The sequence below is a fragment of the Cupressus sempervirens genome, chromosome 3 (genome assembly GCF_028749045.1).
Source record: "Cupressus sempervirens isolate cs-2001-9-10 chromosome 3, ASM2874904v1, whole genome shotgun sequence".
NCBI classification, from domain to species: Eukaryota; Viridiplantae; Streptophyta; class Pinopsida; order Cupressales; family Cupressaceae; genus Cupressus; species Cupressus sempervirens.
Genome location: NC_143120.1, coordinates 1575804 through 1589167, shown reverse-complemented (window position 1 = coordinate 1589167; position 13364 = coordinate 1575804).

Sequence of the window (13364 nt, the reverse complement as noted above, 5' to 3'; positions counted from 1 at the left end):
TAGAAGGATTAAAATACTCCACTAGGAACATGGTTAATCCACATGAACCTCAAAACTTGGAAGAAGCCATTAGAAAAAAAAATGGTAGAATCAAATACATCAGAAGAAAGATCTAAGAGTTTTTCAGCAAAGATTGAATATAGAAATGAACACTCAAAAGAAGATCATTGAGAGAAAGAATGTTATCTTTGAAAAGGGAAATGGAGTAAAAGACATCAATGTCTGAGCAAGGAAACAAAAAAAAAGGACACTTTGAAGAAAGGCATATGTTTTAGATGTAGAGGCCCTTGGGAACCTAGACATAAGTGTGACAAGAAAAGTCAACTCCATAAAATGGAAGCAATGTTTGAAATAAATAATGAAGAAACTTCAAACAAGAGTGTGAATGGTGATCAAGAGAGGATATGGGAATAGAGAATCATTGAAGCTTTGAGGAAGTTCAACTTTAGTCATACTCTAATCAGGAAATATAAATATCAAACAATACATATATGTATATTTTTTATGATTATTAATAGAACTTTAATATTCAATTTAAAAAAGGAAAGAGTGGCAATTAAGGGAGAATTGTGGTAAGGACACCCTATTTCTTTGTAATTAAGGGAGAACCACTAGAGCACACTATTATAGAATTAGTTGAGGGACAACTACTAAGCAAACCCTATCATAGTGATAGTAAAGGAAGAATTGCTAGCGGGACACCCCACTATAGAGAAAATATTAAAGAGATCTTGGGATGAGATAAAGTCTCACCTAAGTATTATAAAGAGGAATAGTACTAAAGGGATACCTGTTGAGGCCTAAGGGTGAGATAAAGTCTTCCTTAAGGATAAAAAATGCATACTAAAAAAGGATTGATACAAGGAAACACATAACAAGGAGAGTGGTGTTGAGATTATGGGTGTTGTACACATTACATAATATTGTTATATTATTTTATTTTATTATGTAATGTTGCACCTAGATGGATGTGCAACATGTAAAGATTCTCATGGGACAAACTTGATGAGTTGTATTGTAAAATTGTGATAATATTTGATGTAAATATTTAATATTGAGAAAAAGAATTAAATTTTCAATATTAAATGTGTGGTCAATGGTTAGGTAGCACATGGTTTATGTAATACCACTTGGTGCTTTTGTGGGACTTTCTACTATATAAGTAGCCACAAGGGTAGTTTTTGTATGTGAGACAAAGACAAGATAGAAGGAAAAAAGGGAAAGAGTCTAATGGGACAAGGCTTGATAGGTTAGCCAAGAGAGCATTTGTGAAGGTTAGAACCATGGCATGGGATGTGTGGATTTATGCTTGTTAACATGGATTTCTTGGTAGTGGCTATGGCTTTAAACTCTTCCATGGTTGTATTGAAATGGTATTGTTTGCTAAATAATACATGGTGGTAGATGCTTTTGGAGGCTAGGTTTTTCCCTCAATGAGGGTTTTTTAGGGTATATCTTGTGTCACATTTTTTGTGGATATGTTGTCTATTCTCTTACATGAGGATTTAAGTTGCATATTTATTCCATATCTATTATGGGTTATGTGGATATTTGACAACTATAGATACATGTGATTACCTTTGGATCAAGTGTTTGTGCTTGGCATTTCAGTTGGTAGAAGATTTTTTATGATCTTGTAATGTGAGAGATTGGGTGGCTTTCTCTTTGGATGGCTTCTATGTATGTTCGGTAGTAGTGGCATAATAGGAGGTGGGATCATTCATGTTTGAGTAGCTGGATACTTTGATTTTTTTGTAGGTACCAAGGTGAAGCACATGGTGTACTTTGATTCATGATGGTGGATGTGCTAGGAGGGATTATTTCCTTGTTCATTTATGTGGCTACAAATTGAACCTATACAATGTATACAACAAGTCAGAGATTTTTGAGATAATGGGTGTTGCACACATTGCATAATATTGTTATATTGTATTAATTTATTTTATTATGTAATGTTGTATCTAGGAGCACCTAGATGAACATGCAACATGTAAAGATTCCTGAAAATTTTTCTTCAATGAGGTTTTCCCATGGTATATCTTGTGTCACATTTTTTGTGCGTATGTTGTCTATTTTCTTGCATGTGGATTTTAGTTTCATATTTATTTCAGATCTATTATGGGTTATGTGGAAATGGTTATATTCTTTGTTGCAAGTTTCCATATAAGTGGTATCAGAGCTATGGTTTTATTATTGTAACCCTAGATTGAATCCATGGGAATGCACGAGAGGATAAATGAAAGGGCAAGATATATGAATTTTTTATTGCATATTGTATGGTTTTGAGTTTTCTATTATGATGGGATGTTGGTAGATTTTGGGCATGTGAAATTATTAGTCAAAATGATTTTTTGGATGTTTTATTTAAATGAGGGTTTTAGAGGGTGGCTTCTAGAAATGGCCTCTTAGGTAAAAATAAACCTCACCATTTGATCTAGGTCAATGTTTCCATAAAATTTGATATATAATATGTCCTAGTTTGGCCATGTTTAGAGGATATGAAAGATTTTTTTAGTTTCAGCCCGTGATGGCAGTCAAATTTAATCTCATCAAAATTTTCATCACAAAAAAAAATGAAAATCACAGTGAAAATGGTAAAAAGATTGTCTTAGTAAAATGACCACAACTTTCTTTCATGATATTGGATTTCAAACTTCTTACAAGCATTGGAAAGCTAATTTAGAGCTCTAATTTGTGGTCAAAAGTTAGATGTTGTTTATTTTGAGCAAAAATTAGAGCATAACTTGGCCATACAGAGTTGGATTTTGGTCTTTGAATAGTCAATGAAAAGCTCTTGGAGAGCTCTACACATTGGTTAATATTTGATGTAGGTTTGGCATGGTTTATTTGGTGATTTATTGATCTTAACAGTTTATGACATATATTGACTATGGTAACTTTTTGGTTTTATGACACTGTATATTTTGGAGATATGGATTTGATGTCATTGTATACTCACTTTATATTTCAAATTTATCTCATGATGATATGGTTATTAGTGTTTGGTTTAGATATGTATGATGACTTGTTGGGTCTACAAGTTGTACAGTGTCGTAAGTGGTCTATATTTATAGGTTGCATTTATGCCTTGGTTATGGGTTGTCTTTGCCCATTGATCTTTCATTTTTTATGTATATTCAAATTAGTGGCTTAGATTTGGGCTGTCTATACCCTAAGTCATGTGACTTTCTATTTTTTGTTCATCTAGAAGGGATGAGATGTTGTTACCAGGTAAAGTCATGATGAAGAATTGTGGTTAACAATTTTATGCTGACAGGTTGGACATTTTAAGAGTTAGTTATTTAGTTCATGGATGTGGTCATGGTATCATAGATTTTGGCATGTAATGATTGGATATACAGGTACATCCTTGATGTTCATTGATTTGGATTCCTAATTTGGTCATGGTGCTATATATTCTTGGTTGAGGATCATAGTTATTTAGTTTATTTTTGAGGAGCTCATGATGTGCACTTTGAGTTCTTTGATAGTTTGATGCCTTGGTTGATTCTAATGGTTAGATAATAGTTTTTTATCATCTTGTCATGGATAGCTTGGATAGATAGTTTACCGAGAGCTTGTGGCGATGATGGGGTAATAGTGCAAGATTAGTTCCTGGTTTGGCTTGTATCTTCTTGGGTTTGAAGATCTTGGTTTCACTTGGTACTGACACTTTGGTTGTGTGAATGTAGACCTGGAGGATCTTCCTATAGGAGATTGATTTATATGATGTCATGGATGACTCGTTACCATGGTTGAGTGAGAGTTGTTGGCATTAATATAATGATTGAGTGTTTGCAGATATTGGAGGTTTGTCCTAGATCATGTTGTTGCAGGAGCAACTTTGATATTTGCATAGTGTACTTGTTATCTTCATGGTGTGTGGAGATGGTTCTTCAGTATGTGGAAATGGTTTTTCTTCATGGTGTCTGGAGATGGTTTCATCGAGGACTAATGGAGTTCTTGGTAAAGGTGTGGTTTATGCTTTCATTTGACATGTTATCCTTGTTGTGGGGATGGTTTCATTATTATGTCATGGTATACTCTTGATACAAATTTAGAGTTTTCACATGTTATAGTATGTTCATATGGAGCATGTTGTCTCTATTGAGATGGTTAGATCACATTGTCATGTTTATGTTCCTGAGGCCATGGTTGGAATTTTGACATTGGTCTTGGTTTAGTTTCTTTGTATTGAGTACATTGATCATAAGTTAGATACTTCATGATATTGCAATATTTCATTTGGAGATGGAATGGATTGATTGGTTACAGGTGCTCATGGATACTTAGAGATGGTGGTGATGTTGATTTCTCTTAGATTAGAGAAGTATTTTTTGGGATAGTTGATAGTTTTAGTAGGAAGAGCGAGGGGAATTCACCTAATATGGACTTAAGAAGAGATTATTCTTAGTTGAGTCTTAGTTGGAGACTTGGATATCTTGATGAGCATTCTCATTCCCCACTCTTGGTCTACTCGGTGGTTTTCTACTTGAGAGGTGTAGCCCATTGTTTATCTCAAGTGCATTATGTTTATGTTTGTCTTTCATAGATATGGATCTTGACCTATAGTACATGAGTTAGTTTTAGAGGGTTCATTTGAGAGATGATTTAGCATTGGTTACCTCCTTATGCTTGTGTTTTATGTTGGTTGAATTTGAGAGATGATTTTATATTGGGCATTTTCCTTGGATTAGGAATGGTTATTCCTTGATTTAGGAATGGTTTATAAGTTTGGTCTTCTTGTGAGAGGCTTACATACATGATTAGTTATATGGTATGGTTTAGGTGTTGTTGAGGCTTCTTGTTGGGGTTTTATGGAGGAGATCATACTTGCACAATTTACATCTAGAGGTGTGTGTAGAAGGACATGATACAGGTTATGATTTGCATGGTTTCTCTTTGGTCTTGGTTATCTTCCTAGATATTCAGTTTTACTTACATTGGATTTGAGATTGGTTAGAGATTGTGATCGCTAGTTTGTGCTCATGTATTTCATGTGAGATATGACATGGTTATTCCTTTATCTCTTTCCTTTGTTAGTTGTGGAGAGCTTGGGAGACTGTTGGAGATTTTTTATGTGAGTTGTTCTTGCAAATTATTGGTTTATGTATTGTGGATGTCCTTGATACTACATGGATTCACTTTTTTGAGATAATGTGAGTGGATTGGTTATAGATTTGAAATTATCTTTTGCAGTTGGAGCTTCATAGTATATATGTGGCAAGTATTGCTCTTGAGGCTTGTAATTGCAAGTTATAAATTGGATATGTTGATGATGTGAGATTCACTTGGCATACCTTTGGAGGCATGGATAGTTGGATGGGTTTGCACTTGTTGTGGGTATTATTTCAGCTATGGATATTTTGACAACTACGGATATATGTGATTACCTTTGGATCAGATTTTTGTACTTGGCATTTCAATTGGTATAGAATTTTCTAATCTTTTAATGTGATAGGTTGGGTGGCTTTCTCTTTGGATGACTTCTATGTATGTCCAATGATAGTGGCATAATAGAAGGTGGCTTCATTCATGTTTTTGAAGCTGGATACTTTGATTTTGTTTTGAGCAGTAGGATGGAGCACTTGGTCTACTTTGATCCATGATGGTAGATGTGATGCGAGGGATTATTAACTTATTCATTTATGTGGCTATAGATTGACCCTATTCAATGTATACAACAAGTGGGAGATTGTTGAGATTATGGATGTTGCACACATTGCACAATATTGTTATATTATTTTATTTTATTATGTAATGTTGCACCTATATGGATGTGCAACATGTAAATATTCTCATGGGATAGACTTGATGAGTTGTTTTGTAACATTGTGATAATACTTGATGTAATTATTTAATATTCAAGAAAAGAATTAAATTTTCAATGTTAAATGTGGGGTCAATGGGTTAGGTAGCACATGGTTTATGTAATACCACTTGGTGGTTTTGTGGGACTTGCTACTATATAAGCAGTCATAAGGGTAGCGATTGTATGTGTAAGAATTCGCCTTAGGGCAAGATTCACCCAAGATTGTAGAACTCAACACAAGCACAACTGTAGACCAAAAATGGATATGATCAATTACTCAGAGTATGTCCTAATACATTGCTCTATTTAGTATGTTCAATGTTTATAAAAACACTAGGAGTGCCTATATATAAAGGCCTCTCAGGAAGCACCTCGAATGTCTCTAGAAAAAACCAGGAGATAAGATAAGCATTGACAACTAAGTACACACCTTATCCAACATTCTAGATGAGTGGATAAGAATGAGAATCATGTAGACACCATGTGCTTAATTAGTGTGCTAACTCTTATTTTTTAGACAACATGTGCATAAAAGAGGTGTGAACCCCTATGTTGTCAACATGAAAACTCACAAGAGTATGCATACTCCTAGGTGACTAATAAATAAATATTAAAATAATGCATTTACCTAAGTAAACTTAAGTAAGTAAGTGTAAATAGTAAATAGTTATTTACACCAACACCTCCCCTGAAGTGCAACTTAGGGGAATGCCCTTAAGCTTATGAGAACTAGAATGAAATGCATGATGGGTCTCGACTACTAGGCCATGTTAGGCACCCATGTACATAATGCAAATCTAATCTCTCATAAAGCAAAGAAAGAGGAAAACCTCATGGGAAAAACCCTCTCCCAAAAAGAGAGATGAAAGGGATGCATGGATGGATGGAGTAATCAAGACCCCCCCATTCCAACATACATTGAGTATATACAAGAGTGAAATGGAGAAGGACAAAACCCCCTAAGAGGAAAAAATCCCCCCGAAAAAGGAGCAGAAGGAGATGAGGTAGCCCCCCCCCTAAAAGTAGTGTGTCGATCAGTGTGAAATGCTCCAATGTAGAAGTTGATCCATGACTGTTGGATGATGTTCCTCCCCTTTGGAAGAAACAAATGCAAGGGTACAAAGGAGATGTATCCCCTATATGGAGAAGGAATCTCTAAGATGAACAATATCTTTGAAACCTGTTCAAGTGTCTCTATGTCGATGTTGATGATGGCTTCCTCCAAAACTACTAAGAAGAAGTGTAGATTGAAGAAGGAGTGATGTAGAACCTGTTTCAAGAAACCAACAATTTTCTCAATTGATAAAGAGACCTCTGACAATTGTTGTACATAAGTATCGACAATCACACCAACCCTTAAAGACTAATCATGTAGAGAATGGACATGAGGGTCAGAGTGGGCCCTCGCAACAACTATAGAAGGATTTTCCTCAGCAAAGAAAAGTGGTAGATCATCAAAGAAGTCTTCCAAATCCACTGTGTGTGACTCCAAGAACAGAGCTGAAATGTCTGGCAAGAAATCATCACCTAAGGCTGGAAGACCATGTGTACCCTATTGTGCTAAAGTACATGAATCTATCACTGTGGCAAAAGAATTCATCCCAAAAAGAAGAAAAATATCATCAAGGATGTCTCCCACATCTTCAATGTGAAACTCCATGAACAGGTTTGCAAGGGCAGGAAGGAAGTCATCACATGAAGGTAGAGTACGAAGACATAAAGGGTCCTGTTGCACTAAATCTGAAGCATCTGTGGTTGTAACAGGATTAGTAGCAGCAACAGGAGGTGGAGGTGTGATCTCATCTGAAGAGGAGTCAGCTACAACTGGAGTTAGGAGATCTTTTAGGAATGGAGGAATGTTTGGATCTCCATAGGTCTCCCAAAGATGCATCCAAAAAACATATGGATCAAATGACTTAATGTCAGACATTATATCCAGAATGTCATCAACCATAAATAGAAAGAGAGTATGCCAAATGATTTCAATCTGGTCAACATTATACTCAAGATCTCTCGCATATGGCAGTGCATTATGCTAACTGTGGTATCTAATAACAAGTTGAATCCATTCTTGATAGTTATTTGGGGTCAAATAAATCAAATCTACCTCTTCCATGATGGACCAGTCAAAGAAACCCCCAAAGAATCAAAGAACCCCCCCCCCCCCCCCCCCATGAAAAAGATGTTGTTGGCACTTTATAAGTAGTGTGTGTACAATAGGCCACTTGTGAAAATGAACAAAGTAGACTTCTAATTTTTCTTGTTACGACTTCCTTTTGAGGCCTAAGTCTGGAACTAAGCATTGTAGCTTAAAGATACAACAATTATGAAAAGAAATGAAAGTAATACAATGTAGAAAATGCCCTAGTTCTTAAAGTGGTATTTTTTTCCACACAACCCTAGAATATGATTGTAGAGTAGATGAAAAAATATGCACTTACAAAAAAATTGGAACTTGTTTTGGAGTCTAGATGAGCCCGTATGGAGTGTTTCAAGTTACAAAATGCAGGATTGAATAGCAATTCCCAAAAGATGCAATTTTTGACAAATCCTTGCACCAAAAGTAGAAAAGAACACCACCATTCTACCCAATTTCAAAAAAAATTGCACCGAATCAGAGTCCAAATGTCCAAGTTATGGGCTCACAAAGTTAGGTTGCCAAATTGAAAAGCAATTTGGAGAGGGGTCTGGAGCAAAAACTACATGCTTAAATTTGATGGTCAAACACCCATTGCTACAGTGTAAAAGGCCTAGTTTTGACAGTCAAACGACTATCACTTTTAACATAGGGAAATGCTAACATAAAAAAAAAAGTGCCCTGCTAATGTGTCAGGATGATTGTGTGTCTATACCATATGGATCTATCATGGAAAAGGTACGTACTGCTGACATGTAAAAGTTGATGTGTCAGATGACATGTATGTACATGTGGCTAACGAGAGGAGTTTGCAGAGTTGGTTGTACCTGAGTATGGACGTGGATCCAACTGTACACAGGGCACTGAGTGTAGGTCTAATGTGGCCAACATTGCCCATGTGGTTGGGTCCGTGGGCAGACTAGATGCCACGTGGAATTGTCGATCCTACATGGCAAAAGGAGAGGTTGGCAGGAGTTGTAAAAAATAGCACACAAATTTCAATAGTGCTAAAAAAGTTGACAAGGTAGGCTGAGAAAATGACATCGGAGATCCTTCCACGGGGTATATACAAGTCGTTAGGTATTCCAACTTTGCCAGAGATACATGCCAAGATCGGAGAACCTTTAGCCAAATTTCAATGTCGCGGGGCGAGATTTGTTTTTGCCACCGAAAATTGAAAAGTGGACGCTAGAGAAATTTGTGGGTTGCCAATTTTATGGTGGAAAGATCCCACATGCGTTGTGTGCACATTGTGGACATTCTTTAAAACAAGAAAGCCTCTGATTTGAAGCAAATAGCTTGTGGTGTCAATTGTTGAGGCGCTGATTTGATGTGTTCACGGGTATGAAGTTGAGGGGGCCACCGGTTATAGGGAACTCACCAAAAAATGCAGTGTGGTGACGAACAAAAATGTCTTCCAATATAGTTAGAATAATCCCAAGTAGCAATAGAATATTCTCTATGCAGAGCCAGGAACTCACAGCCCAGTTCTACGAAAAAAAAATTCTCTGCAAATTTCCTAAAGGGCAAAAAAAATTCTGATAATTCTTTAAAGAAATATGATGGAAATTTAGAGAAAAATGACCATACTTGTACTTGCAAATTGGGTCCTCCAGGTGATGATTTGCAAAAAAAATTTCCTCACGATCGACTTTGGCCTAGGGTAGGCAACTTTATAGCCAATTTTCACCAAATCAATGTTTCAGACACAATGGGGAAGTTAGATCTAGCTCTAGACACTCCCAATTTCTGCAGTACTTTGGAGTTAGGTTGCGGTGCTGAAGCAAGATGATGGTCTCGAATGGCTTTGTGAAGAGGAATTCTCCAAGAGCTCTGATACCATGTAAGAATTTTCCTTAGGGCAAGATTCACTCAAGATCGTAGAACTCAACACAAGCACAACTGTAGACCAAAAATGGATATGATCAATTACTCAGAGTATGTCCTAATACATTGCTCTGTTTAGTATGTTCAGTATGTATAAACACACTAGGAGTGCCTGTATATAAAGGCCTCTCAGGAAGCACCTAGAATGTCTCTAGAAACAACCAGGAGATAAGATAAGCATTGACAACTAAGCACACACCTTATCCAACATTCTAGATGAGTGGATAAGAATGAGAAGGTTGTAGACACCATGTGCTTAATTAGTGTGCTAACTCCTATGTTGTAGACAAAATGTGCATAAAAGAGGTGCGGACCCCTATGTTGTCAACATGACAACTCACAAGAGTACGCATACTCCTAGGTGACTAATAAATAAATATTAAAATAATGTATTAATCTAAGTAAACTTAAGTAAGTGTAAATAGTAAATACTTATTTACACCAACAGTATGTGAGACAAAGACAAGATAGAAGGTAAAAAGAGAAAGAGTCGAGCAAGACAAGACTTGACAGGTTAGCCAAGAGAGCATTTGTGAAGGTTGAAACCATGGCATGAGATGTGTGGATTCATGCTTGTTCACATGGATATCTTGGTAGTGGCTATGGATTTGAAGGCTTCCATGGTTGTATTGCAATGGTATTTTTTGTTGAATAATACATGGTGATGGATGCTTTTGGAGACTAGGTGTTTCCCTCAATGAGGGTTTCCCACGGTATATCTTGTGTCACATTTTTTGTATGTATATTGTCTATTCTCTTGCATGTGGATTTCAATTGCATATTTATTTCATATCTATTATGGGTTATGTAGAAACGGTTATATTATTTGTTGCAAGTTTCCTTACATGTGGGAATACTAAGATAATTTTTCTTCCTTATTCTTGATATTTTAAATAAAATATTATGATTTTTCAAATTTGGTAAAATTGTATTGCTATTCTAACTTCAAATTGAAATTTTTGTTTCAGGGTCATTAATTACATTTAGATTTTTAGATTGCTTGAAGAAAAGCAATTTTGGGTAGGATGGACTTTGATATCCCACTTTTTGCATATAATTTAATAAAAAATAAAAAATAAAGGGTCAAATAATTGAATGAAATTGAAATAAATAGTTGATATATTTGAAATAGAGTTCATATAATTATAATATAATCTTAAATATATTATAATTACAAGATGATAATAAAAATATAATAGAATAATAGAAAAGTAAAAGGTAAATAATTATAATTTATGTATATTCATATATATCATAATAACAAAATATAAACTATTCAATTCAATAACCTCAAGCTACCATCCAAAAGACAAACAAAAGGAAAGGAGTAAGAGACAAATATAAGTTATATCAAGATCATACCTTACATGTTGTACTCATATAATCATGAAGGTAGCCATCCTAGGTGCAATTAATTCAACTAAATGATGGTCAAACTCATAGTAGTATTTATAGTTGTTTACTTAGATGAATAGTTTGAGAACTTTTAAGAAATATGAGATAGAGGTGCAAGTAGAAACAACCTAGGTAACAAAACCAAGAGTTAGAATTAGGAAGAAAAATCTAGTAAAATCAACTTTAAAGTGTGATTGCAATGAAGCATTTGATCAATATGAACAATGGATATGATATGGAGGGAGAAGAAGGGTTTCATGAATAACAAATGATAGTGTGTGTCAAGTTATGCTTAGGACCAAGTGATGCTCATCTAGCCAATGTTGTTAGGGTTGTCAACTCTTAGGGCTTTGCAAATGTCAAGGGAGGCATCGACAATGTATTTGTTGCAAGGGGGTTAGAAGTCATCCTCGTTGCACCCAAACACGGAGTTGCACAATATAAAAATAAATTTTAATTAATAGTGCTTTTATTTAATCAAACCTTAGAGAGGGTGTCAGATACAAAAGACATAACCTTTTAGAAATGATATTTTCTTTCTATAAATAAGGGAAAGTATCTAAAGAAAATATAGATAATTATGAAGGAAAAAGCTATAGTAAAATCTACATTTTTTAAGTTCATTGCCTATACAAACTTAGAGGAAACCAAGACTAAGGATGGCAAGGATACAAACACCAGGACAAAGGCTGGAAGCTTTCTACTCTCACAAACTCAATCCCAATTCCATAGTGGCTCAAGAAAACAAGTAGGTATTGATACTCCATTTTATTTTATGCAATGACTTAGGATGATAAATATCAAATCAAATAGATAATCAAAAAATATATATTTACGTATATCTCTTTATATTGTGATGTAATTTAGTGTGACTGTATCCCATGATTCTCTATGTTGGATTCATTGTGTGGGATTTATGTTTAATGGGGATGCTAGGAATTGAATTCCTTTAATAAGAATGGTTGTGAGGGTTTTAGCTTGGGATCTTAGTCTAGGGGATACTGAAAAACTCTTCACCATCCCAACAAGTCTAGAAATTTATTCCATAGCCTTCTTTATATTTTTCTAAGTTCTCTGGAATGAATATGGAGGAAGATTGCACATATGTTCACTTATACTAAGCACATGTGCAACCCTGCATTTAACCCCTTTTGTCCACCTGTCAGTACAAATGTACCTCTACCTAATAAATGCCTAGTTATATTGAACAAATGTATGGTTATATTGAAAAAATGTGTAATTATGCTTGACATATGCATGATTATATTGAAGAAATGTGCAGTTTTGCTTGAAATATGTGTCAACATTGAATGGTTGCATAGTTGTATTGAATAAATGTGCATCAACATTGAAAAAATGTGTGGTTATAAGAAACATATGTGCAGTTTTACCATTTTGATATCATGTTATCAATTGTCTTGCTTGGTTGAGATACCTTGACTTGTGTGACTTTGTATGGATTGTATTTTGGTTTTGAAGTAGGGTAGGAAACCCTATGTGAGTGGCTTACCATAGGTGCTCAAGCCCAAAAGTGGTTGTTGAAGGATCCTATGCCTAGAGACCAATGCCCTATATAGGTTGACTCAATACGCAAGTTAGATAGTAAGTGATAATATAATAAAATGAACGGGTTGGGTATGGGTTTCACACATTAACAAAGATTAAATTTGAGTATTGTTGGAGTACATGGAGAGGGGACAATCTATGCAAAATATGGTCCCTTACTCAAGGGAAGGATCCCAACATTACTAGACCATTCATATCCTATTGGAGTACCTAGGGAAAGAATATTCTATGTGGTAGGATGGCCCTTGGCACAGGGGAATGATCCCAACATTATGGGAATGTATGATGAAACTCACCTAGATTTGATTCAATCCCTCACTCTTCTTATGCCTCTAGTTTTCATTTTGATTTATGATATCATTTTGGGCTTTATGATTTTGTGTGACCTTATTTTACCCTTGTACTTGATTTTTGGTATAAGACCTAGACTACCTTAGAGTCTAGATGGATCGTGGTTTTGTCTCCTAGCTTGGGTGAGTGGTTCCTTATGGTTCCACATGGTTGGGTGGCAAAACAATAGGCTTATCCATGGCTTGCATTGGAGTTTTTTCTCGGAGATATTCTTGG